This window comes from Myotis daubentonii, chromosome 6 (assembly GCF_963259705.1).
Source record: "Myotis daubentonii chromosome 6, mMyoDau2.1, whole genome shotgun sequence".
Classification (NCBI taxonomy): Eukaryota; Metazoa; Chordata; class Mammalia; order Chiroptera; family Vespertilionidae; genus Myotis; species Myotis daubentonii.
In genome coordinates, this window is record NC_081845.1 from 5,887,349 (window position 1) to 5,915,257 (window position 27,909).

At 48.9% G+C, this 27,909-nt stretch overlaps 1 pseudogene; it reads right to left on the reverse strand.

Moving 5' to 3' along the window:
- Positions 1-22,839: 22,839 nt before the first annotated feature.
- On the reverse strand, positions 22,840-24,334 carry LOC132236646 (splicing factor U2AF 65 kDa subunit-like; annotated as a pseudogene).
- Positions 24,335-27,909: the final 3,575 nt, after the last annotated feature.

Here is a 27,909-nt window from a genome sequence, read left to right on the forward strand (position 1 = left end):
TCCTTTGCCCATTTTTTGATTGGATTGTTTATCTTCCTTTTGTTAAGTTGTATGAGTTCCCTATAAATTTTGGAGATTAGGCCCTTATCAGATATGTCATTGGCAAATATGTTTTCCCACACAGTTGGTTTTCTCGTTGTTTTGTTGATGGTTTCTCTTGTTGTGCAGAAGCTTTTTATTTTGATGTAGTCCCATTTGTTCATTTTTTCTTTAGTTTCAAGTGCCCTAGGAGCTGTATCAGTGAAGAAATTGCTTCGGCATATGTCTGAGATTTTGTTGCCTTTGGATTCTTCTAGAATTTTTATGGTTTCCTGTCGTACATTTAAGTCCTTTATCCATTTTGAGTTTATTTTTGTGTATGGTGTAAGTTGGTGGTCTAGTTTCATTTTCTTGCATATATCTGTCCAATTTTCCCAACACCATTTATTGAAGAGACTATCTTGGCTCCATTGAATGTTCTTGCCTCCTTTGTCAAATATTAATTGAGCATATTGGTTCGGGCCGATTTCTGGGCTCTCTATTCTATTCCATTGATCTATATGCCTATTCTTGTGCCAGTACCAGGCAGTTTTGAGAACAGTGGCTTTGTAATACAACTTGATATCTGGTATTGAGATCCCACCTACTTTGTTCTTTTTCAGGATTGCTGCAGCTATTCGGGGTCTTTTTTTATTCCAGATGAATTTTTGGAAAGTTCGTTCTAGATCTCTGAAGTATGCCGTTGGTATTTTAATGGGAAGTGCGTTGAATTTATAGATTGCTTTGGGTAGTATGGACATTTTAATGATGTTGATTCTACCAATCCATGAACACGGTATGTTCTTCCATCTGTTGACGTCTTCCTCTATGTCTTTTTTCAACGTCCTGTAGTTTTCTGAGTAGAGGTCTTTTACCTCTTTAGTTAAGTTTATTCCTAGGTAGCTTAATTTTTTCGGTGCAATAGTAAATGGGATTGTTTTTATAATCTCTCTTTCTGAAAGTTCACTATTGGTGTATAGAAATGCCTCAGATTTCTTGGGGTTAATTTTGTATCCTGCTACATTGCCAAATTCATGTATTAAGTCTAGTAGCTTTTTGATGGAATCTCTAGGGTTTTGTATGTATAATATCATGTCGTCTGCAAATAAGGACAGTTTTACTTCCTCTTTTCCAATTTGGATGCCTTTTATTTCTTCTTCTTGCCGAATTGCAATGGCTAACACTTCCAGTACTATGTTGAACAGGAGTGGTGAGAGGGGGCATCCCTGTCTTGTTCCTGTTCTTAGGGGAAATGGTGTTAGTTTTTGTCCGTTGAGTATGATGTTGGCTGTGGGCTTGTCATATATGGCTTTTATTATGTTGAGGTATGATCCTTCTACTCCCACCTTGCTGAGAGTTTTTATCAAAAATGGGTGTTGAATTTCCAATGAGAGGATGAATGACCGCCCTTGTCACCTTCTCTCAGATCGCATGGCGCTGGGATACCCACCCACGAAGCCAGCTTTTCCACGAGGCGGAGCCGGGGCGGTCTCATGTCCTTTAAGGGGGGTGACAATGCCCTGGAGACATTGTCCAAATGGCAACTCTGTAAATCCCACCTCTGCCCTCTGCCAGGTTTGTCTGAACCTCGTTGCGACATGTGTCTTGTATTTGTGACTTTGCTGGTAAGAGCAGAAGTGCCTGGAATGTAGTGGGGCTTCCTCTGGAATTTCTGTTTCTTTGTTATGGGGTGAAGCCACAACATTAGTGACAAAGAAACAGAATTTCCGGAGGATGGGGCCCAGAAATCAGGATTTTAAAAAGATTCCCAGGTGATTCTAATGTGCAGCCAAGGTTGAGAACCACTGCTCTAGGGGGCTCATATACAGTATATATATGTATGGATTGTGACATATTTATGCATTTCAGTTCTCTATTATATGTTTTGAAACTTTATTTTTTCATATCATTGCATATTATTATTTTTAACAATCTCTTAGTGATTTCTTTCTCAGTACTTCAATTGTCCTTTTGTCCTATTTTTCTCTTCCATGGATGCCATGTTCTTCAGAAGCTTGTTTAGACCAAGTTAATGGCCTTTTAGGCTTCCTCCATGTGACTAGGAGCTCACTTTTTGAATACTAAGAATTATATGTCATGGAGGGGGCCAGGCATCAGGATTTTAGAGACGCTTAGGTGGGGCATGACCAAAACAAGGTTGGGAATCACTGCTCTAGAGTCTACATCCTCCAGGTGATAGGACGTGTGTTATGGTGTAACAGCGCCCCGAGGAAACAGTCCTCGTTCTACACAAGGAAGCCAGAGCTACCCGCCAGCAGTCTATGCACAGAATTAAGCCCCTGAAATAGCGCTAAATTATTTGATTTAAATACTGGTCTATCTAGGGATGAAGACCTCGGTAATGTAGGCTCCCATTAATAATGAATGGTTTTCTGTATTCTAATCCTGTTAAGCATACAGCTCCTCGGCAAATGTATTAGTGGCAATGCGTGTTTGTGAATTAAGCCCTTGGTGTATCAGGGTTATGAGCCTAATTGTCTATTCAAAAGGCTATCACTTTATCACGCCATTAAAATTAAAGAGGTCCCTTTTGTCGGAGTGTTTTGTTAATCCTCCGAATGATATTTTCTCTTTCTCTCTCATTTTCTTCTTATTGAGCTTTATTAGGATTTAAATGCAACTGAAGCAAATCCTGCCGTTCCGCCGAAATTGATTATTAAAATAACACCGATAATTATACATAGGTAGTAGGAAATGACACATCGGGGCCCTGGTGGGGAGGTTGTGCGCTCCCACTCGGCTTATGCTAACGAAGATGCAGGGCGCTGAAAATAGAACAGTACAATATAGCTCTGAAATGGGTTACAGATTTAGTGACTGTTCTACCTCCAGGCAGTGTGAGTGATTCCTGCTAAAATTATCATCTGGATCCAAAAATGACATCCGACGGGAAGGTATGAACAATTCATTTGACGAACTCTTCATATCAGGCACTTATATGCTTGGCAGGGCTTTCCGACTCAGTTCCTTTATCCAGTGTCTTCCAACCAGGCCTTTGTCTTCTTTGAAAGAAAAGCATTCTTTCAGATTAAAAAAAAAAAAAAAAATGGTGCCTGGTCTCAGTCACAAAATAGTACTCCGGGGAAAGGCTTAGCTAAGTTCTGCGTGGCTGCGTTTGAACACCAAAAGAATTCATCGGTCTTTTATGAAAGTTAAAAACAAAACAAAACACCTTTCCTTTAGAATGTGTTTAGAAAACCCAGAAGTACCGTTGTTTTCCAAGTCCAGCTGACTCAGGACTCGCAACGGCTTCATTTGAAGAAAGTTGTTTTTGAAAAGGTTTGGGGAGTTGAGAAAGGCTTGCCGGGCGCCCTGTAAGCACCCACTGGCATCACCCTCCCTGTCACCTCTCCCGGGACGCCCGAGGGCCACTGACCATTCAAACGCAGAGCAGGCCAGGAGGTCATCCCCGGGGGGCGCAGAGCAAGGCCGGGCCTCCTTTCTTAGGCGCGTGTTCTTCCTTTCAAGAAGAAAGTCAGAGACCCAGCGTCTCCCGGTGAGGCGCCCGTTCGGGTGAGGCCCAGACGCTAAAGGCGGAGGGGACCTTCTGGGAGGCCGTCTCATCTGGACACAGTCCAGGGATGTTGCTACGGTACGAAAGCTTTCCTTCTCACGAGATTGACCTGGGGTTTGAAAATTGTCCAATGCCAGCGAGGGTCAAAATGGGCAATAAGGGGGAGCCCAGAAGCGGAGAGCTGCTGGCTTCGCCCACCTCACGCTGGTTTTCCTTATTGGATGCCCTTTCCTCACTGTTCTTTAGAGAAAACACCCCTCCCAGGCCCTCAGTGCTGAGGAGGGATGGGGCTCACTGACCTTCTGCTCGAACAATGGGCATCTGCCCCGGCTCCGGCCGATGAGCGGGTCCTCCGCTCCTCGCCATAGCGGTGGCCCAGGCGGAACCAGGCAGGACCGGACCGTGGAGTGAACTTCGGCCCCCGTCTTGCCACACGAGCGAAGAGCCGGGGGAGATGGAGCAGAGACAGGGAGCAGAGCCCAGGGCGGGGCCGAGACCAGGCTGCCAGCCCTGCCTGCACGCAACCTTCCTACCCACTTTTTTTGGTTTGGTTTTGTTTTTCGGTGGAAACCTGTTTGAGTGGGAAACCTGTCACTTACACAGGGTAGGGTTCTGCCTGGTGTTGCATGAAGCATAAAATACGTTAGGAAACAACACTTGAAATAAAGTGCCAGTTTGATATTCCTGCATGACTCTTTCAAAAAAGACTTCCCTATGATCTGTGTCCTGATGGGAGATCCCGTGTCACCACGGTCAGGCAGGGCAGGGCTGGTTTACAGAAAATAGCGGAGTGTGGTCTTCAGACCTAGAGAGACCGGATCTTAAATTCTGGGGGAGGTGAGAGGCTCTATGTTTGCCTGTCATAGAACCCAGTCATGTGGGGCCTTTACCCTAAGCTCTGCTGGGGTACCCACCAGCTCCACCCTCCCAGTCCTGAATTAGTAACCGCTGGGTTAGGTGTGGGGGTGCTGCAGTCTAGGAAAGGCATGGGCCACAGTACACCCTCTGGAAGGCGGTGTATTGGTGACTGATTGCTGTGTAACAAGCAGCCATCACCGTCAGGGCTTAAAGCAGCTTACCTTTGCCATCATACCGTTTCCATGGTCAGGAAGGTGGGCACAGCCTACCTGGTCCTCTGCTCAGCGTCTCAGAAGGAGACAACCACAGGATAGGCCTGGCTGGGTTCCCTTCTGGAGCATGGGGTCCCTTTCCAAGCTCATGGGTAGTTCGCAGAATTCAGTTGCTTGTAGGTAGGGGACTCAGGTTCTGTTTTCTTGGTGGCTGCCATCTGGGGCTGCTCTCACCTCCTTAACTGGTGGCCTTTTCTCAGGTGCTCTGCCAACACGGTAGCCTCCTTCTTCAAGGCCAGTGTGGTTTCTAACAGCTGCCGTAACAAATTACCACACTATTGCATTATTTTACACTTTCCATTCATCAGAAGTCTGGGCACAGCATGGATCAACTGGTGTTTCCACAAAATATTGGCATGCAACTCCTGGGGGTCATACAGGATGTCTCTAGCACAGGGTGTTGGCTGGAAGCTCGTGGGATGGAGTCCTTGGCTGCCTCACAGTTGTTGAGCCAGGTGGCGGTTAAGACCAGTGATACAGTGAGGGAGGGAGGGAGGCGTTCTTGAAACCTTATCAGAATATTCTTTCCCCACCCAGCCCAGGTAGCTTTCTCTCGTCTGACTCTCCCACTTCTCACTTGTCACTGTCTCCCACCTGTGCATGGGTTCCATTGGGGATTGTGAGGTTTTCCATGGAGGGGCCTGGCCAGCTCTTACTTTCTCCGTGGACACCTGCAGAACCTGGTCTTGGGCTGAGGAGAGCGAGAGGGGGCGTTATTTAGCCGCCTGGTTCTTCCCGCAGGGCCCACCAGAGGCAGGCAGTTAAACCACACACAACAGAGCTGTGCTGACTCCTCACTATCCTCGGCCTCCTTTTTGTTAGAGTTGCATTTCTCAACTCTTGTCTCTATTTCTCCGAAAATTATTTGCAAATGAAGATATTCTTACCGACATTCCTAACCATTCCGCAGGCACCAGAGGTACGTCCGCTCCTGGGTGTGAACGAGCCCGGGTGTCCCTGAGACGAAGCTGGGCTTCAGTTCCGGTTATGGGAAACTGGGGGGTCTTTGTGAGGTGGCGGTTTATCACAGGCACAGCAAGGAAGAGTCCAGAACACCATTAAGTCTCAGAATACAACAGTGTTTCCTGGAGATTTCCGCTCTCCAACAAAACATAATTATGTTCCTTCCTGAAATAGTGATACTCAGTTTGGGTCCTTTCTGAAATAGATTTTTGCATTTTGGCTTATCTAGAAAACAGCCAGTTTCTGACTCGTATGCCTCATCTCGGTGACCTACTGTATGTAAGCTCTCTGGGAATTTTGAATTGTGTGTGAGCGGGTGTTGGTGTGTGTGTCCATGTATGTGTTTATAGGTGGCCATCTTTGTGATGGGTGGGGGTGCAGAAATGGACATATTGAGATGTTTTATAACATACTAAGATGTTGTTCCCATACATGGTCAATTTTGTGTGGTTTGGGGGATATTCTAAGCCTTGAATAACCCCCATTCTTTTGGGTTGCCACGCAATAGTGCTGCCACCATTCCTTACCTTTAATAAGACACAGATCTACCCATCTTCCACGCGTGGAGGAGAGACGAGAAAGATACATACATGCCCTGTCACTGTGGAGGGTGAGTTCTGCCAGCACCATGAACTTGCCGGGGACCAACCTCAAATGTCTACCTTAAGATGACACTCCACGGCAGGAGCTGTAATATGTCGCGTGATGATCCTGGCTCGGTGGGCAGATTAATTCTGAGATGTATTTAACTAGCCGGGAGTATTGGAGATTTTGATAGATAAGGAGAAGAACTCTACAAGGATTTTTTAATAAATGAAGACTTCTCTCAGTATCTTATTTTGGTCTCTGACAGAGCATTTCATCCAAGTGTCTGGGCTGTCACCTTCGTCACTACATCATTCTTTAGATAGAGAGTCTTACATCATTTTCAAAATCCCAAGCTTGGAGATCCAGTGTGCTTTCTTCTCCCCTCCGACCTGAATTGTCCTCATAGTGGCTCCTGCTTGCTTCTGTCTCTTGCTGGGCAGACTGGCTGTGGAAGAGAAACCTCCATGGTGGCTTTTGCCCAAGGTCCCACATGATCCCAAGTAGAGACAAGGCAGAGAATGCAAAGCGAGTGAGGTATTTGCTGTTCAGTTTCTATCAAGATGCACTTGCTGACTTATTAGTAAACTAGGGGACGGGTAAACGAAATTCATGCACTGGGTGTGTGTGTGTGTGGGGGGGAGTGTCCCTCAGCCCAGCCTGCCCCCTCTCACATACTGGGAGCCCTCAGGCATTGACCCCCATCACCCTCCAATCGCAGGATCGGCCCCTTGCCCAGGCCTGATGCCTCCGCCAGAGGTGTCAGGCTTGGATAGGGGACCCCTATCTCCCCCCGATCACTGGCTCTGACCCCCATCTCCCTCTGATCGCTTGCTCCACCACCCGCCCAAGCCTGACGCTTCTGACCCAGGCTTCAGGCCTGGGCAAGGGGACCATCATATTCCCCCAATCCCCGGCTCCGCCCCCCACCCAGGCCTGATGCCTCGGCCAGAGGAGTTGACCCTCATCACCCTCTGATCACCAATCACCGGATCGGCCCCTTGACCAGGCCTGAGGCCTCCAGCAGAGGTGTCAGGCCTGGGCAGGGGATCCCCAGCTCCATGCGGTTGCAGGCTCCGCCCCTGCCCAGGCCTAACGCCTCTGGCTGAGGCGTCCGGCCCGGGCAGCGGGGACCCGCAGCTGCAGCGGCCCCGCGATTGTGGGCTCCGCTTTAGGCCCAGGCAAGGTACCCTTAGCTCCCTGGACTGCCAGCTTCGACCGTGCCCAGCTCCCATCGCTGGCTCCACCCCTACTTCCTGCTATCACTGGTCAGGGCGGCAAAAGCGCCTGATTCTCCCATCATGGCTGGGGGGCAGGGCAAAGGCGGCACCAGGGCCGCCTTTGCCCTGCCCCCCAGCTCTTAGCTCCCCCCTGGATTTCCGATCACTGTCAGTGGCAGGGGGCTTCTTCCTGCTTTCCCTTTCACCTCCCTGCATTGTGCCTACATATGCAAATTAGCTGCCATCTTTGTTGGCAGTTAACTGCCATCTTAGTTGGCAGTTAATTTGCATATAGCCCTGATTAGCCAATGAAAAGGGTAGCGCCGTACGCCAATTACCATTTTTCTCTTTTATTAGTGTAGATAGCCAGGTGCCCCCAGAGCTGGGTGGAATGAATTCGGGGGAGGGGGCTCCCCGGTGTGCCCAGCTGCCCCTTGCATGTTGCCTAATGTCCTGGGCTCTGCAGAACATTCAGAAAATTAACACGCTTACCAAATATGTTTTTCTTGCTCATTAACTCGATGAAGCCCACTGGTTTTTTAGAATCACAGCAGCAAGTTGTAAATGATGTATGAAATGAAAAATCTTTTCTCCCCCAGTGAGCAGGGAGAGAGAACTGACAAGGCTTTTCTCACTGTGGCCGCTTCAATCACCTCTCAATGCTGAGCCGGTCACATACCCGCGGTGACCTGGGAAGGAGTCGGGGACAAGCTGCGGTCAGACCGAGTCTCAGGGAGTCCCTCCTCCACATACTCCACGGGGCCCAAAGAGAACGAGGTTGAAAGGAACCCGGCCCGTGACCCGGTGGCCTGCCCCGTGGGGACAGGCTGGGCCTGGTTCTGTTTGGAAGTCAGGATCACCCCCCGGGGCCACTGGTGTTCGAGGCTCTGTCCTTTGGCCTCTCACCCTGGGCTCTGTGGCTTGTGGACATCATAGACTGGCTGTCACTTCACTTGCTTCATAAACGAACACATATTTGAAAATTCATATACTTAGAAGTGGTCCAGGCACTATTGGAGGACGAAAGGAACGTAAAATAGAAATACATCAATGTAAAAAGCCAGCCTCTGCCCTCGAACAGCCTATAACTTGACAAAATGGGGAATTTACTTAAAAATTTCTCCCCCAAATGGAACAATTTTATTTTTTATTCTTATTGTTGCCCTTGTGGTGCTATCACAGTAAGTCATAGATAATAACTGACAATGTACTACCTGTTTGCCGACTTTTATAAATCGCATGTGCCCATTTTTTTAAAAAAAAAATAGAGAAGACTGAAAATGGGGAAGGACAGCGTTCATTGTATCTGCCTCATGGGGATGGACCAGCATTGACCAAACCCCACAAGGCTGATGTATGATGTATGGACCAGAACGCTGGTTTGTTGTTTTGAGATGTGCTGTGGCCTCATTGTAGTGGATGTTGCAGGTGAGCATGGACTGCTAACAAGGGGCTGGTGAGAGAATTCACTGCTCACTGGCACCAGCTCTGAGAACCCTGCTCCGTGTGTCCTTCTCAGAGATGACCTGCTCCTGGGACTGGCTGTTGTATCCCTGGCCAGGCAGCCTTCCCCCTCAGGTAAGCCTGGGGACTCTTCTTTCTCTGTTTCCATGATCGTCCATTCCTCCTGACTGATCTATTCTTTCTTTAGATACTTAACCTAATCTGCCAGGTGACTGCCATGACTTACATGCCTATGGGTCTTTCTCTAATTTTAGGAGGCTTTGCATATCTCTTTGGTCTATAGGTACTTTATAGTTCCACTGCAGAGGGCACTGTTTCCTCCAAATTTTGTGCCTCATTTCACCCCTATTACCCTTTATGCAAAGCAATGGTCACTGCTCACCCATGGCACTATAATAGACAACACCGATTTTGGTAGGATAGGTGTCCACCGGCAGCAGGAATCCAATGCTCCATTCCTGTGATGCATAGTAACTGTGGATTTTAAGTTTAGCTCTGGTATGGGTTTGGGTGAATTTGTGGGTGATTACCTTCACCCGTTTAATTCAGCTTCTTTAATGATAGCCATTGAGTGGCTTGGCGGGACATGTATTTAAATGTCTTAGTGTCTTCTTGGGGAAGACACAGGGCATGTCTGTGGAGCAGACATGACTGGGCCATGGCTTGCCTCGCCTGATCTTCCATTCACTCCGTTAGGGCTCCTCACAGGGTTGTCCTGAGATGTCTCGTATCGCAGTAGACCTCAGTGATTGAAAAGGAAGTTGAAATAACCGGGTTGACTGTGCCAAGGTGATTTTGGTGGCTGTGTATATACAGTATATATGTTCTGACTTCTCTTAATAAAATATGCCAATAGATCAGAAGCTCCCTGCGGCTTTTGCCAATATGGTGAATGTGGACTAAAAGCTGACACTCTAGGGCAGTGATGGCGAACCTTTTGAGCTCGGCATGTCAGCATTTTGAAAAACCCTAACTTAACTCTGGTGCCGTGTCACATCTAGAAATTTTTTGATATTTGCAGCCATAGTAAAACAAAGACTTATATTTTTGATGTGTATTTTATATATTTAAATGCCATTTAACAAAGAAAAATCAACCAAAAAATGAGTTTGCGTGTCACCTCTGACACGCGTGTCATAGGTTCGCCATCACTGCTCTAGGGCCAGAGGCCCATTGTTAACACCAGTTGCTCGGCAAATGCTAGGAAGACGTTAATCTTGGGAATTAGATATAACGACGTTTGTAGACGATAGAACTTCCACCTTCCCATATTTGCAGAAATTGCTCGATTATTTTCCATTGCCCCCCCCCACCCCCCCAATATACCATGCTTTGGAGCCAATTCCAGTTTGCATGAAGATTAGCAAAACAGCAGTCTGAAGCCATGTGGGCGTTCCTATAATTACCACAGAGGAAATAACATTCTTAGACAATGAAACTCTGGATAATCCCTAAGAGGAAGTTACCTCAGCAGCCACAGAATGCGTGCAGCGTTGAAGAGCCGCTGGCCCCGAGGATTTCGCAGTGACAGATGGCGAGGTTTGCGAGGCAGAGAACCCAGAGAAGGCAGATGTACTGATGGCGGCTGACATGTCCCCTTCACAAACAGTCACTTGCTAGAAGGATGCAGACCTTGCTTGGAGTCCCTTTACAATGAGCAGAAGAGCGGAAATGGATCATGGGCTACGGAGGCTTATGGAAGTTGGCAGAATGAATGTAAGACAAAGTGTTCTGTCTGCTCCAGAAAGACCTTAGCTCTGCCCATCGATTTACCCCGAAGCATGCCTGCGACGTCCAGCTGCCTCCTGTCACCGGCAGTGGGCCTGCCTGGGGTGCCATTTTTCCTCTTAAAGAAATTCTGAACACGAGGCATCTTGGGAGTCACCTTCCACTAGACTTAATGTGCCTCCGCGGACCGCATCGTCCCGAGAAGAGCACATTGGGTTTTTGCTGTTTATGGATCTCGACAAACTCAGCCTCGGAGGCGATGCATATAGCACCAGCTGCAAGGACATTAAAATGAAAAGCTGGCATCTTCCCGGCTCTGTGAAGTATTCACTTCAAGGCAAACGCACCGCTCAGCCTGAATTGAAAAGATGCCGCTTGAATGCGAGCTGGCGTTCGTCTGAAAGTTCGTTCACTGCACAAGGCCCTGTAATCAAAGGAGGCACTGCCCCTTCAATTTTGCGAGTGTCAGACATGCACCCCACCCCACAGGACGGTACTGATGACAGAGGGTACACTTGCATGCATATTTATGGCACTGACCTAGCGTTTCCAGAGAGCCTTTTTCCCCAGGAACTCGAAAGCTTCAGCAGTGTCACCTCAGGAACTCCTCGGGCTGGGGGGCTCCCCCTAGACCGCCTGGTTCACCTCTTCCCTCCGGGCAGGCCTGACCGAGGCAGGTTCGAGCCTCTCCCCCTCATGCCGTCTCCGGGGGAAGGGAGCTCACAGCCTTTCTGCGAACCCATCTGCTAATGATATTCCTTCGGTTCCCTTGAAGCCCATTTGCTCTCTCTTTGAAAGGGACTTTAATAGTCTGATCACAGTTTATAGGCTGTGCTAAAGTCACCTTCACAGCTTGCTTTCTTCACTTAAACCCACAGCCATGTTTCTCGGGTTTGGGGCCCTCAGGCTGACTCCCTCGCCTTCCGCTCCTCTGGATGGGGCTGCGTGGGGAGTAGGCGATGGCTGTCCATGGCATCTGGGTCAAAGACAAATCAGTTGGGGTGTTCGTTTCAGGTTCAGTACTTCCTGGCTGTGACGTGGGGCAAATTACTTGGCCTCTTTAAGCTCTGGCTTCTTCCTCTGTAAATGGAGATCATACAGCTGTAACTCGCCGACTTGTGAAGATTCAGCTGACTGCCGAAACTGGTTTGGCTCAGTGGATAGAGCGTCGGCCTGCGGACTGAAAGGTCCCAGGTTCGATTCCGGTCAAGGGCATGTACCTGGGTTGCGGGCACATCCCCAGTAGGAGATGTGCAGGAGGCAGCTGATCGATGTTTCTCTCTCATCGATGTTTCTAACTCTCTATCTCTCTCCCTTCCTCTCTGTAAAAAAAATCAATAAAAAATATATTAAAAAAAAAAAAAAGATTCAGCTGAGAGCCTGGCCGACGTGGTTCAGTGGTTGAGCGTTGACCTATCAACCATGAGGTCATGATTCGACTCCAGGTCAGGCCATGTGCCCGGGTTGCAGTCTTGATCCCCAGTGGGGGGGCATGCAGGAGGCAGCTTATCAATGATTCTCTCTCATCATTAATGTTTCAATCTCTCCCTCTCTCCCTTCCTCTCTGAATATATTTTTTTAAAAAAAGATTCAGCTGAGATGATACAGAATTGGCACTGTGCTGGGCACGGAGCTGTTCCCCCACTGCACTATTTTAAGCTGCCGTATTTCTTATATTCTGAGGCAATATAAGGGATATTGGGAGCAGCCGTGTGGGAGTTCCAGTTGGGGGAGGCGGGGCTGGGCATTGGTCATCTGTGGCTGCCACCTGTTCAGACCGGTCCTGATTTCTTCCCAGGTGGTCAATGTTCTTCCAATACCAGTTGTCAAATACTTAGCGATGAATACATTTGAAGTCTAGCTGGGAACTAGCTGAAAGAATAGGTAGTCATCTGGCAGGCATTATGTTGAGTGAAATAAGCCAGTCACAAAAGGGTAAATACTGTGAGTCCCCTTCATGAGGCCCCTAAGGCGTCCGGTCCATCCAGACAGCAAGTGGAGGATGGCCGCCAGCAGTGTGGTAGGATTGGGGTGGAATGGGGACCGAGTTTCAGTTGGGGAGGATGAAAAGGTCCTGGAAGTGGCTGGTGTGATGGCTGCGCAGCGATGCGAATGTACTCAATACCACTGAACTATGCACTTGACCATGGTCAAATGATAAAGTTCATGTTGTGTATACTGTCCCATAATAAGAAGACTTCGTAATGAGTCAGAAACTCCTTTGACGCCGCAGATGAGCGTTTAGTGTGACTGAGGCACACTCTCCCTATTAGCCGATCAAGCCGTCAGTCAAAAGCGTGTCCCACACGTGCTCTGCTAGGACGTGTCAGAGAATCGTGTCAGAGAATCACAGCGGTGGTGAAGGCAGCCCTGGTGCCAATGTAGCTGAGAAAAGAGTGCACGCAGAGGAGGGAGGGAGATGGAAGACGGCCCCTAATGACCCCGAGAAAGAGGCCGGCGATGGGTGGAGCTGGAGAGCGAGGAGGAGTGTGAAGGAAGGCAGTAGGCTGGAGTAGGTTCAGGCCGGTGGGAGAAACACGCTGCCCGGGGCAGGGTGAGCCTCTCAGGGTAGGACGTGACCATGTGGGAAGAGGAGGGCTTTCATGGGGTCCTGAGAGCCAGGCAGAGGCCGTCAGCATGGAGCCAGCCAGGAGCCACTGTTGAACAGGAGAAAATCAGCAGAGATTCAGAAAGATGTCAGTGGCAAGGGCTGGGCTGCGGGGAGGGAGGCGGAATTCAGAGTGACCGTCTGTCTCCTGTACGTGGCTGCGTTGTGTTTTGTGACCTGAGCAATTCTTTTTGTGTAGTTGGCTCCTACCCTGGTTTGGATATCTCTCTCCAAGAGCCTGCGGAACGTCTAACTCTCCCCTCACCGCGCTTCCCTCCCAGTTCCTGGGTCTGTTTTGGCAACACGTTTCAGACACACACGCTTGAAACCCGAACGCTGCCTCGGCCCTCGCCTCTCCCTCAGCGTGCACATGGCAGACTCCAAATCATCTGGTCTCGCTTTGGACAGAGGCCTGGTGGCAAGGCGAGGCGGTCAAGTGTTGTGGAAACTGCAGCGAATAAGAACTTAAAAGCAGCCAGCGGATTTGGCAATGAGGTGACCGCTGGCAACACGTTTGAGGTTGTTTATAGTGTAACGATAGGAGCGTGTGTGAGACCATAGACGGCTAAGAAGGAATCGGTAAGGAAAATGGGCCCCCCGAGCGGGTAGCATTGTGCAGATTTATTTCTGATAGGATGTTTGTTCATTTCCAGGGCAAAAAAAAAAAAAAAAAAATCCCAATAAGATTTCTTCTTCTTCTTCTTAAAAAAAAAATATTTTTATTGATTTCAGAGAGGAAGGCAGAGGAAGAGAGAGATAGAAACATCAATGATAAGAGAGAATCATTGATTTCTGCCTCCTGCACGCCCTACACCAGGGACTGAGCCTGCAACCCGGGCATGTGCCCTGGCCAGGAATTGAACCGTGACCTCCTGGTTCCTAGGTTGACGCTCAGCCACTGAGCCACGCCGGGCGGGCCAAGAAGAGTCTTCTCATTAAAGATCGTCATGACCAAGATGAACAAAATAGAAAGAAAAACCCCTGCAGCCTGGAATCCCAGCCCCCGCCTCACTCCGTGTCCTCTCTGTAGGGCGGTGGGTGGTTGTGGAGAGCACCCTGTCCTCCCAGTGTGTCTGCTGTAGCCTGGCACCCACCTGGACGCCGCTACTGCATGGAGACATTTGGGCTACGCCAGTGATGGCGAACCTTTTGAGCTCGGCGTGTCAGCATTTTGAAAAACCCTAACTTAACTCTGGTGCCGTGTCACATATAGAAATTTTTTGATATTTGCAACCATAGTAAAACAAAGACTTATATTTTTGATATTTATTTTATATATTTAAATGCCATTTAACAAAGAAAAATCAACCCAAAAAATGAGTTTGCGTGTCACCTCTGACACACGTGTCATAGGTTCACCATCACTGGGCTACGCACTGGGCTCTGTGTGTCTCGTAAGGGTTGGCATTACCCAGCACCCAGATAGAAAGAATAATGCCATTTCCCTCTCGGTGCTGCTTTGTCCAGATGACTTACCTTCTTGAATTAAATAATTGATGAATTTTAAAGCACTACTGAGTATATTCTGTTTTTTTTTTTTTTTTTTTTTTGGTCCACTGTTATCAAAACCTCAGCAATCAATGACCCAAGACAGTGAAAGGGAGAAACTGAAAATTAGCTTTTCTGTGTCCCACCCGGGGAACACTACCATCGGGGCTCCTCTCTGTGTGCAAGGTGACGGTAGGACGCGGGGGACTCAGTCTTTCACAGATGTGACGTCATGGGAAGAAACCAGCAACACATGAGTCAGACTGTGTAATTACCAGCTGTTCCCAGGAACTCAGACTTCTTCCCTGGGCCATCCTTCCTCTGGTCACGCTGACCCGCTGTCAGCATCCCGAGTCTGTCTGTCTGCTCTCTCTCACCAGGAGCCTTTGTAAGCAACCACAGGGCGGAAGAGGAGCCAGAGGACAGAGAGCAGCCAGAGGACAGAGAGGCGCTCTGATGTCTTCCTCCCTGTAGTGCCAATGGGATGTCCCGGCCCAGGCATCAGTCCTCAGTGTCCGGTCTCTCCTACGTCCAGCCTCACCACAGCCCTGGCCCCTAACGGGACCCAGCCTTCTCAGCTGTTCCCATTTCCCCCTTATCTGGTGCTTCCCTCCCTCCCCCAGGCAGCACCATCTCTGTCTGCAGCAGCACCGCCTGGCCTGGAGAAGCCTCTGCTCTCAGGCCTCTGTTTGCAGATGAAAGCCTGGGGGTTGGGGAGCTCACTTCCAGGTGCCTGGTGGACTTTTGCTTCTTCCCTTCAAATAGTAGGGATGCCAAAGCGCCCGCTACGGCACCTCTCCCCCATGTCCAGGCAGAGTGGAAAGAGAAGGGAAAAAACAATATCCTCCATTTTTTTGAGATTTCTCCTGCAAAGAGAATAAAATAGAAATTTATCACTTAAAGAATTATCTGGCTACCTGTTTCTCTTGTTTAGAGCAATGCTAGCTCTAATTACTAATAAATGTTAGCTATCATTGTTAATACATGGAAGAAGCTGGCTACTTAGAGTTTATAATAAATTTCACAGATATTAAGAAAAAAATTAGGTCAAAATAAAGAAAACACATCTGGCATGGCTCAGTGGTTGAGCGTTGACTTCTGAACCAGGAGGTCACAGTTCAATTCCCGGTCAGGGCATATGCCTGGGTTGTGGGCTCAGTCCCCCGGTGTGGGGCATGCAGGAGGCAGCTGATCAATGATTCTCTCTCATCATTGATGTTTCTCTCTCTCTCTCTCCCTTCCTCTCTGAAACCAATAAAAATATATTTTAAAAAATAAAACATTGGCTCCTGCCATGCGTTTAATTTATATTTCTAAAATGGCCTAACAGAAGTAGGTAATTTAGGCCCCCGTGTGGTTCAATGATGACGAAGGCACTACCTGATAGAGAATTTAAGAAAATCAGAAAACCTTTAGGGCAGTGCCTGCTATTGAGGTGGTTGGCCTTTAAATTCAGGGCATGTGGCAAACTTTGGCCTTTGATTTAACCAGTACACAGGCATTTTCCTTTGTTTTATTTTTTATTTTTTTTTGGCTTAAATCACAGAAATTTATTTTCTCACAGTTCTGGAGGCTGGAAGTTCAAGGCCAAGGTGGTGGCAGGGCTGGTTTCCTCTGAGTCTCTTCTCCTTGGCTTGCAGGCGGCCGCCCCCTTGCTTCCTCCTCACATGGTCTCCCTTCTTCCCCGTGCACACCCTCACAGCCTCATTGAACCTTAATTACCTCTGTAGAGGGCCTATTTCCAAACGCAGTCCCGTTTTGTTATGCTGGGTGTTTTGTTTTTCAGTGTAAATATCGATGCTTGGGCCAAAGGAAGGTAGGCACTAAGTCTACACCCGTCTCTTGGGGAGGCAGTGTTTTTCTTTCTTTGCTCCGAGGTGTGCTCATTGATAATGCTTATTGCTCTATTAAGGGCATACAGCAAAGCAGCACTGCTCCTGACTTAGAACATATGCATCCCCGAGGCGGTGCACACGCCTGGAAGAAGTTACACATAGTGCGTAGGGGCGCCCGACTGCTAATCTTTATGCCTCGCCTTGACTCTTAATTCCCCCAAACAGCGATTAGCAGTGTTTTCTTCTTTCTTATCTGGATTCCATTTTGGCCGCCTAACTTAAGTGGGCTTCTCTCTTCCTCCCATCCACTCCTTTTAAGAAAAACAAATAGTCTGCTTTTTAGAGCAGTTTTTGGCTCACAGAAGAATTGAGGGGAAAGTACCGTGACCCCATATACCCCACCCCCCGGCCTTCCCCATGATCACATCTTGCATTAAGGTGGTACCTATCTTACAATGAATGAACCGATACTGATACATTTTTATTAACTGCAGCCCATAGTGTAACTAGGTCCCCTCTTTGTGGTGTACCGTTCTGTGGGTTTTGGCAAAACTAGAATGTCACACATCCACCAAGACAGTGGCAGAGTGGCTCCCTGGGCGCTCTGCCTCGTCCTCCCTCCCGTCCTTCCTCCGCCCCTGGCAACCACTGACCTTTCTACTTTCTAAAGTTTTGCTTCCTTCCTCCCTTTTTAAATTCTCTTTTTTGTTCTTTATTCTTACTCATTGGATAGGTCCCTTGGTCCTCCCTTCCTACTTCCATTCCAAAACCCAGTGCTCCAAGAACTGGATTCACTGCTACAGATTTTGTGTATCCGCCGGAGCGTTCTCCATAGAGGAGAAGGCTTCAGTCCGTTCCCGTCTAATGTGGTTTCCCATGCCTTTCAGGAGACTTTCACCTGGAGTTAGATCCAATAAAGCACGGCCAGGCTGGGAGGCAGCTCAGAAGCCGAACTGTTTTGTAACTATTTTCTCCTTTAATCACTCGGAGCCAAGTGCTTCTGGTGCCGAAATCATGCTCCCAGCTCCCGTACCCGGGGCCTGTGGAAGATGCGCTCTCTCTCTGAGGTTCCCAGGTGTGACTTGCAGTGCCGCAGCGTTAGTGAATGAAAGCGTCTTGCTAGGACCTTTGTGTGCCCCACACTGGGGATCGAGCCCACAACCCGGGCATGCGACCTGACTGGGAATCGAACTGTGACCTCCTGGTCCATAGGTCGATGCTCAACCACTGAGCCACACTGGCTGGGCACATTGTTTCTTAAAGCACCTGAAACGTTGTCCTGCTCTACCTGTGTGCCCAGCAAACGCTTCCTGAGTGTCTTCTACACAGTTGGAGGAAGGGAAGGCTATTCTTGGCCAGATGGCAGAGCGTGCCTGGACTCCTTAGCTTCCTGGAGATGTGACTATTGAATGTCAGTGCCAGCCAAGGCAAAATGGCTGTGGGACCGTTGGTCTAAGATGGTAAATGACACGGTTAATATTACAGATTCACTTCCTTGGATTAAACGAGGATGAAAAAGAATTCCTAGTCAGCTTAGTCTCTGGCTCAGCGAAATAGTATGCTCAGTTTTGGAATTAATATAGCAGAAAATATCAAAGAGTGATTATTTATACTAATTGTTCAAAGCTATTAACCTTAAAAGATGATTTTTCTTGTTTCTATGTCTGATGTTTACATCTTGGGTATAGCAAAACCACAATAATCAACACTGAAGGAACGCCTGAAGGCTTTGAAATCATGTAGGGAAGAATCTATTTTTAGATTGTTAACGAATGCATTTGGTTTTGAATTTGCAATTGGACACAGCTCATTAATAGATAGTATAGAGGTGTCAGGGAGCAGGGTGGTGGGGTGGCTTGCGCTGTAATTCAGCATCTTGTTGGCTTGTTTTATAGAATCTGGGTACCCCCACGCTGGAGCACCCAGAGATGTCTAGTGGTCTGACAGGGCACGCACCATGGTGTGCTCAGACTTCAGGCAGGAGCTGACCATTCCCGTCAAGGTCAAAGCCGGATTCAAACACCCTTCCCTCTGGCGGAGCTGGGAAAACGCTCTAATGGGAAAGTGCAGGTTAGAGAGTGAGATGCAGGTGCAGCAGGTGGCAGAAGCACCTCAGCAGGGGCCTGCTTGTTGCTGGGATGCGAGGGGACAGGAAGGCCGGGAGTCATTAAAGCCCCACTGTGAGTGGGAACTCGAGTCCGACATGCACTTCCTTACACCTACACCCTGGGGGGAAAACAAAGGGACCGCAGAGACCTAGTGTTGGGTCCTCTCTCCAGTCATGCAGCCGCCATGGCCAGGGGGCTCCTGCTGCTGTCGGGCCAGCTGGAAGGACTGCTGGAGGCCTTATCACAGTCGTACCCCTCCTGGGTTTGCCTCTCTGCCAATTCATTGTGGGGTGCACCGTGCCCCACACTACCACCCTCCGAAGGTGGAGTTCTCTAGGACAGGCCCACGAGGATGGGAGCCCCCACCCTTTCTGCCAGGTCAGCAGAGTGAGGAGACTAGTAACACCCTTGGGGGGGGGGCAAAATGAGGTGGGGGAGGGAGCAGAGCCCTCGCAATGCAGCCAAGGCCATCCTAAGATGGTATCTATGGAAACAGCAAGCCCAAGCACCTTGGAGAGACATTGAAGGTGTGATGAAGATGGTGACGTTAGACCAGAGCTAGAGCGACAGGAGGGGGATTGGTGTACCTCGGTCACAGTCGCTTAGAAGTGAAATCTGATGGGCAAAGACTGGATCCCACTTTAAGGGCAGAAGAGTCTCCAAATCAATACTTTGATGGTAGATGTATTATTTTAAAGTAACATCATTTACTTTTACACACACACAAATAGACGGAAGGGAAAATTTCACGTTTCCTCAGTGAAATCTGTTTAGGAACTATAACAATGTATTGTCATCTAACCGTTTTAACTTATACTTTATGGGTTACCGGTAGTAAGAATTTCATTGGAAGTTTTGTCCGGGTTCAGAATCTTTTCGTTAAGATAAAGTTTGGCAGTTTGAAGATCAGAGAGACCGAGACGTTAGCAGTCTAGTTCCTTAAGTTCTGCTTTGGTTTGTTTTGTAAGTTCCAGTCCTTCACCTGCAAGCGGCCTGCAGAGCAGTTACATTTTCACACAAGAAACCATATGCCTCTGGGGGACAAAGCCCACTTCTTTTCTAGAGCGGGTTGGAAAGTCATTGGCCCCCTGGGAGGGGCAGAGGCCTTGACCGCACCCCTGGGGCTCTGGGTGACATAGACAGTCCCCGGGTGGGCCTATCTGAGGTTTCAGGGAAAAGAAGGAGTGAGGAGAAGTTTAGTTTTCCTTTGAAGTTAATAACCTCCTGCAATGGCTTTTGGTAAAACAGAGAATCCTTAAAGAGCACTTAACATCCCCGCTCCGCCCCCAGCTTGGTGAAATCTGAGGACACCCAGTGATCAGTGAGGTGTCGGCAATCACCAGCCACACCAGGTAGGACCTGGGGGGTGGGGGGACGGGGAGGACCTTCTCAGCCTCATCTGCTCCTCCACAGCTGGGCGCCACGTGCAGAACAAAGACCTGCTGGTCTCTTCAATCCTCTTTCACTGCTCAGCCTAGACAGGAAGCACGCCAAGGGAGACGTCTGTGTGGCTGGTGTTCTCCTCGCTTCCATCCCACTACGGAGGCAGGGACTCTTTTTGAATTCGCTCAGATATTTTGTTCAAAGGCACACTCTCCAGATGGCATTTGGACAAGTCTGTCTATAGCTGTCTGTGTCTTCTCGTGACCACGACTCATCTGGGGAGCGAGACTATTTCTAGGATAGATTCTACTGGGGGTTTTGTACCAGTTTGGAAAATGCTGGAGGGATAAATATTCGCAGAAATGATGACCTTGGGGTGATGTGTGGATGCTTTAGAAGGAGAGAAACCAAACCAAACATAATACTCAGACAGCACCCCAATCTGGGGCAGATGCAGCTTGTAGTACCTGGTGGTGGGGGACATAGGACAAGGGAGATGAACTTTGAGCCCATTTGGCTGTTATGTATTATTTATTCTTCCCAGAAACCATTGTGCAGTGGGATATTTTAGATTCCTGTTTTACCAATGAGAAAACAGCTCAGGGAGGTGAAGCCACTTGTCCAGGTCACAGCTAGTGTGTTAGGTACAGCTAGTGGCCTGGCAGGCAGATGCCATCTGAGGCTGCACCAGCTCAATGTCTCAGTAGGATTTGGGGTGGTTGGCTGGGTCCATTCAGGTTCAGATGCTTCTGTTGTACGAGCATCTAAATCGCATTCTTTGTCCTTGGAAACAAATCAAGAAGAAATAGAATAACAATCTGAGTTGACGGTGAGTCAGGTTTCTTTATTTGGGGAGTGTGTGTGTTAAATATCTTTACTAAATGTATTGGGGTACATCCCCTATAATAAAAGGCTAATATGTAAATTGTCCCCTTGGGAGTTTGACCACTTGCTATGATGTGCGCTGACCACCAGGGGCGGTGTGGAATGAAGGAAGGCCCCGGCAGGCAGCCAGAAGTCCCTGATTGCTGGCCAGGCCTAGGAACCCTACCTGTGCAAGAATTTCATGCACCAGGCCTCCAGTTGGTTAATAAGATTACATAGGTTTTAAGCTACATGATCTGTATATTGCATTGCATACCCACCAATTGAAGTTAAATCATCTTCTGTTACCTATGTTCGACCCCCTTTACCCTTTACTCACCCCTTCCCTCTGGTAACCACCATTCTGTTACCCGTGTCTATGAGTTTTGTTTGCTTTTCTTATTTGTTCATTTGTTGTTTTTAGTTTTAAATCCCACCTATGAGTGAAATCATACGGTTCTAAATCTTTTCTGTTTGACTTTATTTGGTTAGCATGATATTCTCAAGATCCATCCATGTTGTTGCAATGGCAATATTTCATCTTATGTTGTGGCTGAGGAGTATTCCATTGTTTCTTCAGCAGAGAGTACAGAGCATGGGGCTTTGGTGTCAGAGTGCATGGGTTTGAGTCTAATGGCTTGACCTTGGACAAACTACTCATCTTCTGGAGTAAGTTCCCCGTCCATAACATGGGGCCTGCAACACCACTCCAAGGAGTGTTGGTGAAAAGTAAAGGAGGGAACACAAATTAGCACATAACATAGTGCCTGGTATGCAGTGAGAGCTAAGTGTTATTATTACATATAATCAGTTGAATTAGTTCAACAGGTCTGGCTTTTTCTAATCACCTTATCCCATGTGGTTGGATTTCCTCTTGCTATTAGTGTCTAAGAGGTCAACTTTGGGTCCCAATTCCTTTATTCTCACCCTAAGTATCAAGTTTATTCATTGATCATTTATAAGATGTAGGAATTTCCTGGAAGAGAGTTATATTTAAAAATGAATGTCTAAAAGGAAAAGCCAGGGAGGAAGACCATTCATTTAAACTTGCAGCAATGTAAACATGAGTAAATATTATTGCGGGACCCGTATTAATTTCCCAGTAAGCCGTGCTATCTTGTAGCCTGGGGGTTTTAGGATCTTGGTATATTCATGCTCCATCTCTGGTGTAGTCGGCATATGTGTGCGTCATAAGGACTTCTCCTTAACGTGTCAGTGCTGCGGTCTGGAGTGATCCCAGAGTGTACAACACAGTTCTAATATGGGAACATCTTGCTATTTTCCCTGGCAGGGGTTTGATGGCCTACTGGCAATTTACAGAATCTATGTTCTGGTAGTTAACAGACTTTAAAAAAACATTACACTTGGGATTAGAAGTCTCATAATACCCACGGACTTAGTCAAGTTGGGCAGCTATAACGAAGTGCCATAGACTGGGTGGCTTATAAACAGAAATTTATTTATTTTTTATTTTTTAAAATAACAACAAAATGTTTAATGAGCAAATTCATCTTAGCAAATATGAAACTGCCACAGAGTAGGAGGGGCCGGGGGTACTAGAGAGGAAAGAACCAACTATGTTAAGAAATCAAGGGGAGGACTAGAGGCCAAAGGGCTGGAGCTGCGGACCCGGGAAGGGAGAGGGCAGGGAATGGGCCGGACAACAACATTCAAAATAGTTTGGCCATAAAATATAAACACGCTGTCCCTACAGTGGAAAAGGGGAGGGCAGGGGTGGGGTGTAAGGGAGGAGAGGCTGTTTGGGGAGGGGCTGTGGGGTCCTACCCCACCCTGCTGTGCACCCCTCCCCACCCAGGCCCCTTCCCTTTGTGTCTGTGGGTGCGTGTCTGTGTGGGCCGGGTGCACACTTCCCCAGTCCCCATTCTGCCCACCCCCCACCCCCCTCCCCCTTAATTGTTGCCATTCCAGTTGCTGCCTGTCATTGGGCTGTCACTCCTCTGCCCCTCTCTTTGGAGGGGTAAAGCGGGAGGGGGTGTGGGGGAGGAGCCTCCAGCCAGCCCGCCCCCCTCGCCTCTACCAGAGTCTCGGTGGTGGTAGGAGTCGGGCTCACAGTATTTTGTGACAACTGCTCGGTTGGCGAACTTGCGACCTGTCAGGCCCTGCATGGCTCTCTGGCAGTCAGACATGGAAGTGAACTCCACAAAGGCCTTCCCGCAGCAGGGCACCTCCACGCCACCCACGGGCCGGGCACCTCATCCCGCACGTCCTCCACGATCTCCTCGCCCTCCTTGTCGTCCAGCAGCTGCTCGGCAGCACCATGTTCAGGAGGCACAGGACCTCCGTGGGGTGGCCCGTCTGCACTTGGCAGCTCAGCAGGCCCGGCTCCGTAGCACCGCAGTCTTGGCTCCCACACTCGCCCTCTGGACCTGCAGTTTCCTGTCCCCCAGCTGCATCCCGTCCAGCCCCCCAATGGCCTGGTCCGTGACGCTGGTGTCCACGAGCTCACAGAGGGCGTAGCCCTTGGGGAGCCCGGTGGCGCTGTCCTGGACCAGGTTGAAGGCCTGGAGAGGCCCGAGTGAGGACGGCATCTCTTTCCCGTGGTCCTCGCTCAGGGCAGGGGGCAAGCCCCCGACGAACAGCTTGTGGGCAGAGTCCGGGACCACAGTGGACACGACCCCAGGCCCGCGGACAGAGGGTTCTCCGACAGACCGGGCAGGGGCTGGTAATTGTGACTCCTGCGGATCTTCAGCGACTGGCCCTGGAAGGTGATGCCGTCAAGGCCATGGCCTGGGTGGTCTCGTCCACTGAGCGGAACTCCAGGAAGGCGAAGTTCTTGTCCTGGTTGATCTGCACGGCCAGGACCGGGTGGCCTGGGGCCTGTGTCAGCCCCCCTCCCCCCCAGGTGCATCTGGGCGTTGAAGTCTACCATGGCCGCCTCAGTGATGCCAAAGGGGATGTTGCCCACGTAGAGGCGCGGGGCCTGTCTGGTCATCTGGCTCCTGGCAGCCGGCACTGGCATAGGGGTCACAGCCAGACCGTCCGGGGTCATGGTGGGGAGGAGGCGGTGGCTGGAATCTGCCCCGCAGCTTGCATGGCCTTGCACTGCAGGGGGGTCATGTGCTCAAAGCCGGGCCAATCCATCCTCCTCTGCAGCGCCCCTGGTCCAAGCTTTGCTTCGCCGCCCGCCTGGCCCGGGATGCGCTCAGCTGGTCCCGGTTGTGGCTCCGGTCGGGGCGCTTGGGTGAGCGGCTGTGGCTGTGCTCCCGGTGCCGGTTCTCCTTGTCCGCTCTTGCTTATTCCCCTTGAGCTGCCGCTGGAACTCATCCAAGTCCGACATGCTGAAGCGGCCACAGGGGCCTGTGCGGCTCTCACCTCGCCTTGCCGCCCGCCCGCTCTAGCTGCTTGGGCTCTAAACAGAAATTTAGTTTATTTTCCTAAATTTTTCACTAACTCTACATGGTTTCAGTCATGGTGATCATTCCAGCAAATATTTAACAAGGAGAAAGAAAGAAGAAAAAAACAACCATATTTATTGAGTCCCTATTCAATTGACAAAACTTTTAGGTTCTATTATTACCTTTTCTCAAAGCAGAAATTGAGGCTCAGAGTGGCAATCCCACAGTTTTTTCTTTTTGTTTTTTTCTTTTATTGTGGGTGGCAAATCAGGACCTAATTCAGAGGTTCACATTCTTTACACAATAACAGCATTTGTACCTTTCTGCAGAGAATTGTGTTTTCTTTTAACCTTGGTTGTTGTAAATAAAACACAGATCCAGAAAACCAACCACCCCAACAAATATGAGTTTCGTAGGGTGAACAAACACCCTTATAAATGCCATACAAGTTAAAAAATAGAACTTTACCAGACACTCCCAAGGGGTTCATGTGCCTTGTCCCCATCACTGCTCTGTCCCTTCAAAAGTTGCCACTACCCGACTGTTTACCTAGTCACTTCCTTGCATTTTAGAGTGGTTTTATCATTCAACTATGCATTCAAGATAGCATTTTTTGGCGATTTTATATATCCTATATAATAAAAGGCTAATATGCAAATTGTCCCCTCCACTGGGAGTTCAACTGGGCGTTCAACCAGGAGTTCAACCAGGAGGTGGGGCTGGCCTGCCAACCAGCTGCGGCCCCCCACAGCAGGCCTGGCCGGACTCTACCCCTGCACGAATTCATGCACCGGGCCTCTAGTATATATATATATATGTGTGTGTATATATATGGTTTCGTAATTATAGGTTACCCTATGCCCCTTGCTTTTCCTTTCATTTTCCCCATACTCTCCAGATTAGCAGCACCATCGGCAACCAGATCCCTGGAATCTGCCTTAACACGCCCACCCTTCTTCATACTAACCCCAGAGGATTCGGTGTGCACTAAGATTTAGAGTTAACATGGTCCCCCACTCCCCCCCTTTTATTTTTTTGCCTATAAAGCATTTGTTTGGTCTCTGTGTAGCATGTGCTCTTGTAAAAGTAACAAGGGCATACATGTCTGAAATAACCTTAAGAGAAAATAAGAAACTTAATTATCATACAGAAGCTTCTTACTGTTAAGTGGGAATGTAGCCCTTCCTGTGGGGATTGGTGTTAAACAAGATGATTGATAAATTGTTATATTCGCACAGTGTTCGCTCAGCAATATAATCATGCCTTTTGTAAATATTTAGTCAAGAGAGCAATCCAGCTGTTGCCAGTCAGGTTTCATCCGGTGTCAGCCAACACTCCGCGCCTCTGATTTATCTTGCGTGCTGCTTAAGCATCGAGGAAGCTCACATTTTTATGAGCCTCTAAATACCCATAATAGTAAATAGTGAGAATGATGGCCGTAATAGCAATCGCCCCAGTAATTATAAAGAAGGATACCTGTGCTGGCCGGAGAGAAGAACAAGGACAGGGCTAGTCTCTCTTCCTTTGTGTAGAAATAATGTCACCACTGCTGCCTTTGCAGCCTGCAGATACCAGGGAGCCAGTCACCCGTCCCTTGCAGGGTCGTAAAACACCCATGGACAAGACCAGAAAGTTCTGCTCAACTGAATTTTTAACCTTTGACCATTTGTTGACTCAGCAATAAAAAATGTTCTAGAATGTGCTGTTCCGGGCTCTTATTTTGAGCTGTTCAGTGTGTAAAAGTGTTGGTTTTAGGTGTTTAGAGTTACAGCTTCTGGGGGAGGCAGATTCTTTTCCTGGCCCTTAGGCCGCCCCGCGGAGGCGGGAGCAGAGAAGGCAGCTCTGTATGGAGCGGGACACGTGGGTCTGCAGCCACTCCTCCCACCTGAGGGCGGGGCTGGCTGGTGGGCTGGAGCCGGTGGGAGACCCCCAGGAGCAGGCCCTGCACAGTCCGGGAGTGTGTGACCGAAGCCCCCATCCCCGGGAGATAGAAGAGCAATAGAAGCTGGAGGGCCAGGCAGGAGCTGGAGCTGCGTGAATTAGCAGGACTTCTCGGTCCAAGAGACAGCAGGTGGAGGAAACACAGAGGTGCAGATACACCCGCTGTTCATGTTGTTTTGGGCTACATTTAAGCACTTGTTCAGTTTTCAGTGGTTTGGACTCTGGACCTGAGGAACTCCAGAAACACTGGTAGAGAGAGAGTTTGCATTTCGCCACACCGCTATTCTGGGTCACCCCCTCAAATCCCTTCGCGATGGGGTGGAGTTAGGGTTATCAGGGTATCAGCCAGGTTTTTATAGCAAAAAAAATGCACTAAAAATAAAAGTTATTTTTCTGTGATCAGAAGAGGTCCGTGTCTGAGCACGGGCTCCCGTGAGAGGGCTAATCATTGCTGTGAGGGCTGTGTCTGTTTCTGCAGAGACCCTGAGCTCATTGCATTTCCGTGTAATTTTCTTTTCGTGTTGCGAGGCTAGCTGCTCCAAAAGAGAGAAAAGTGAGGCTGCAGAGGATGAGTTGGCTAAACTGACTCACGGAGAGGCGTAGGAGAACACCCATAACAACTGTATTCAGAGGGAGGACCTCAGCGAGCCCGTGTTGGCAGGATCTGACCATTTCAGGGGGAGACGCGGAGGTGGGCCAGCCCAGAGTGAAGTTCACCAGCAGCAGGAAGCAGAGTGTAGAGAGCTTTCCTTCACATTTTACAGGTGTCGCTGGCGCAGTGGGAGGAGCAAGGACACGCCGCTGGTCCATTAGGTAGCTTGCAACCATCACACCATTAAGGGTCTTTCCCGAAGGTGGTATGACATTCTGAAGCCCTGTCTTCAGAGAAGCTTTCTGGATTTGGATAAGCACTTCCTTGCCTAATGACCACCTGAGTTCCACAAGTAATAGAAACCTCCGCGAACAGCCCATTATTTACATTATTCCCACTGATATTTCCTCATAAATTACACTTTTGTTTTCTAGGCCCGTTCCATTTCCTGTGCGGTTCATTATAGCAGGCAGTTCCTTTAATTTACACACCGTTTCCTGCAATTTGCACTCATTTCTCAGAAACTGCTTGGTAAGCGTTCCCACCCAGGGCTTCTAAAGCACCGGTCAAGGTGCCTGCAGGCCTCCGGCGAGTGCTTCCCTCCTTCCCCAGAGATCCGTCGATCCTTTGCTGTAACAGCCCCACAGCAGGTACTTCCATAGGAGGTGCTAATAATAGGATCTGAGACCACAGGCAAAACGCAACAGTTGGTGAGGAGCATGAAGTGACGTGGTCAGAGGTGGCCTAGCGCAGAGGGTGGGCAGAGCCAGCTGGACTCACAGGTTCTTTGTGAGTGAACAGCAGGCTGTAAAAGAAACTTAAAATTCATATGCCGCATTAGGGGTTTTCCCTGATCCCATGTCTTCATGGCTTTGTCCAGTCCACACCCGAACTGATTTAGTAAGAACCTGGTTAAAGTGACACTGTGCTCCAGATTCTACAATGGGCCTTCCATAGGGCAGTGTCTCTCCAACTTTAATGGCGGACCCCTTTCTTCCGAGAGTTTCAAGCAGAAGCCGGAAGATAAAAGTGGGTTGCTTGCTTGAAGCAGGAGTATCCTCTCTCTCTCCCCGTTCCTTCGGATTCTGGCC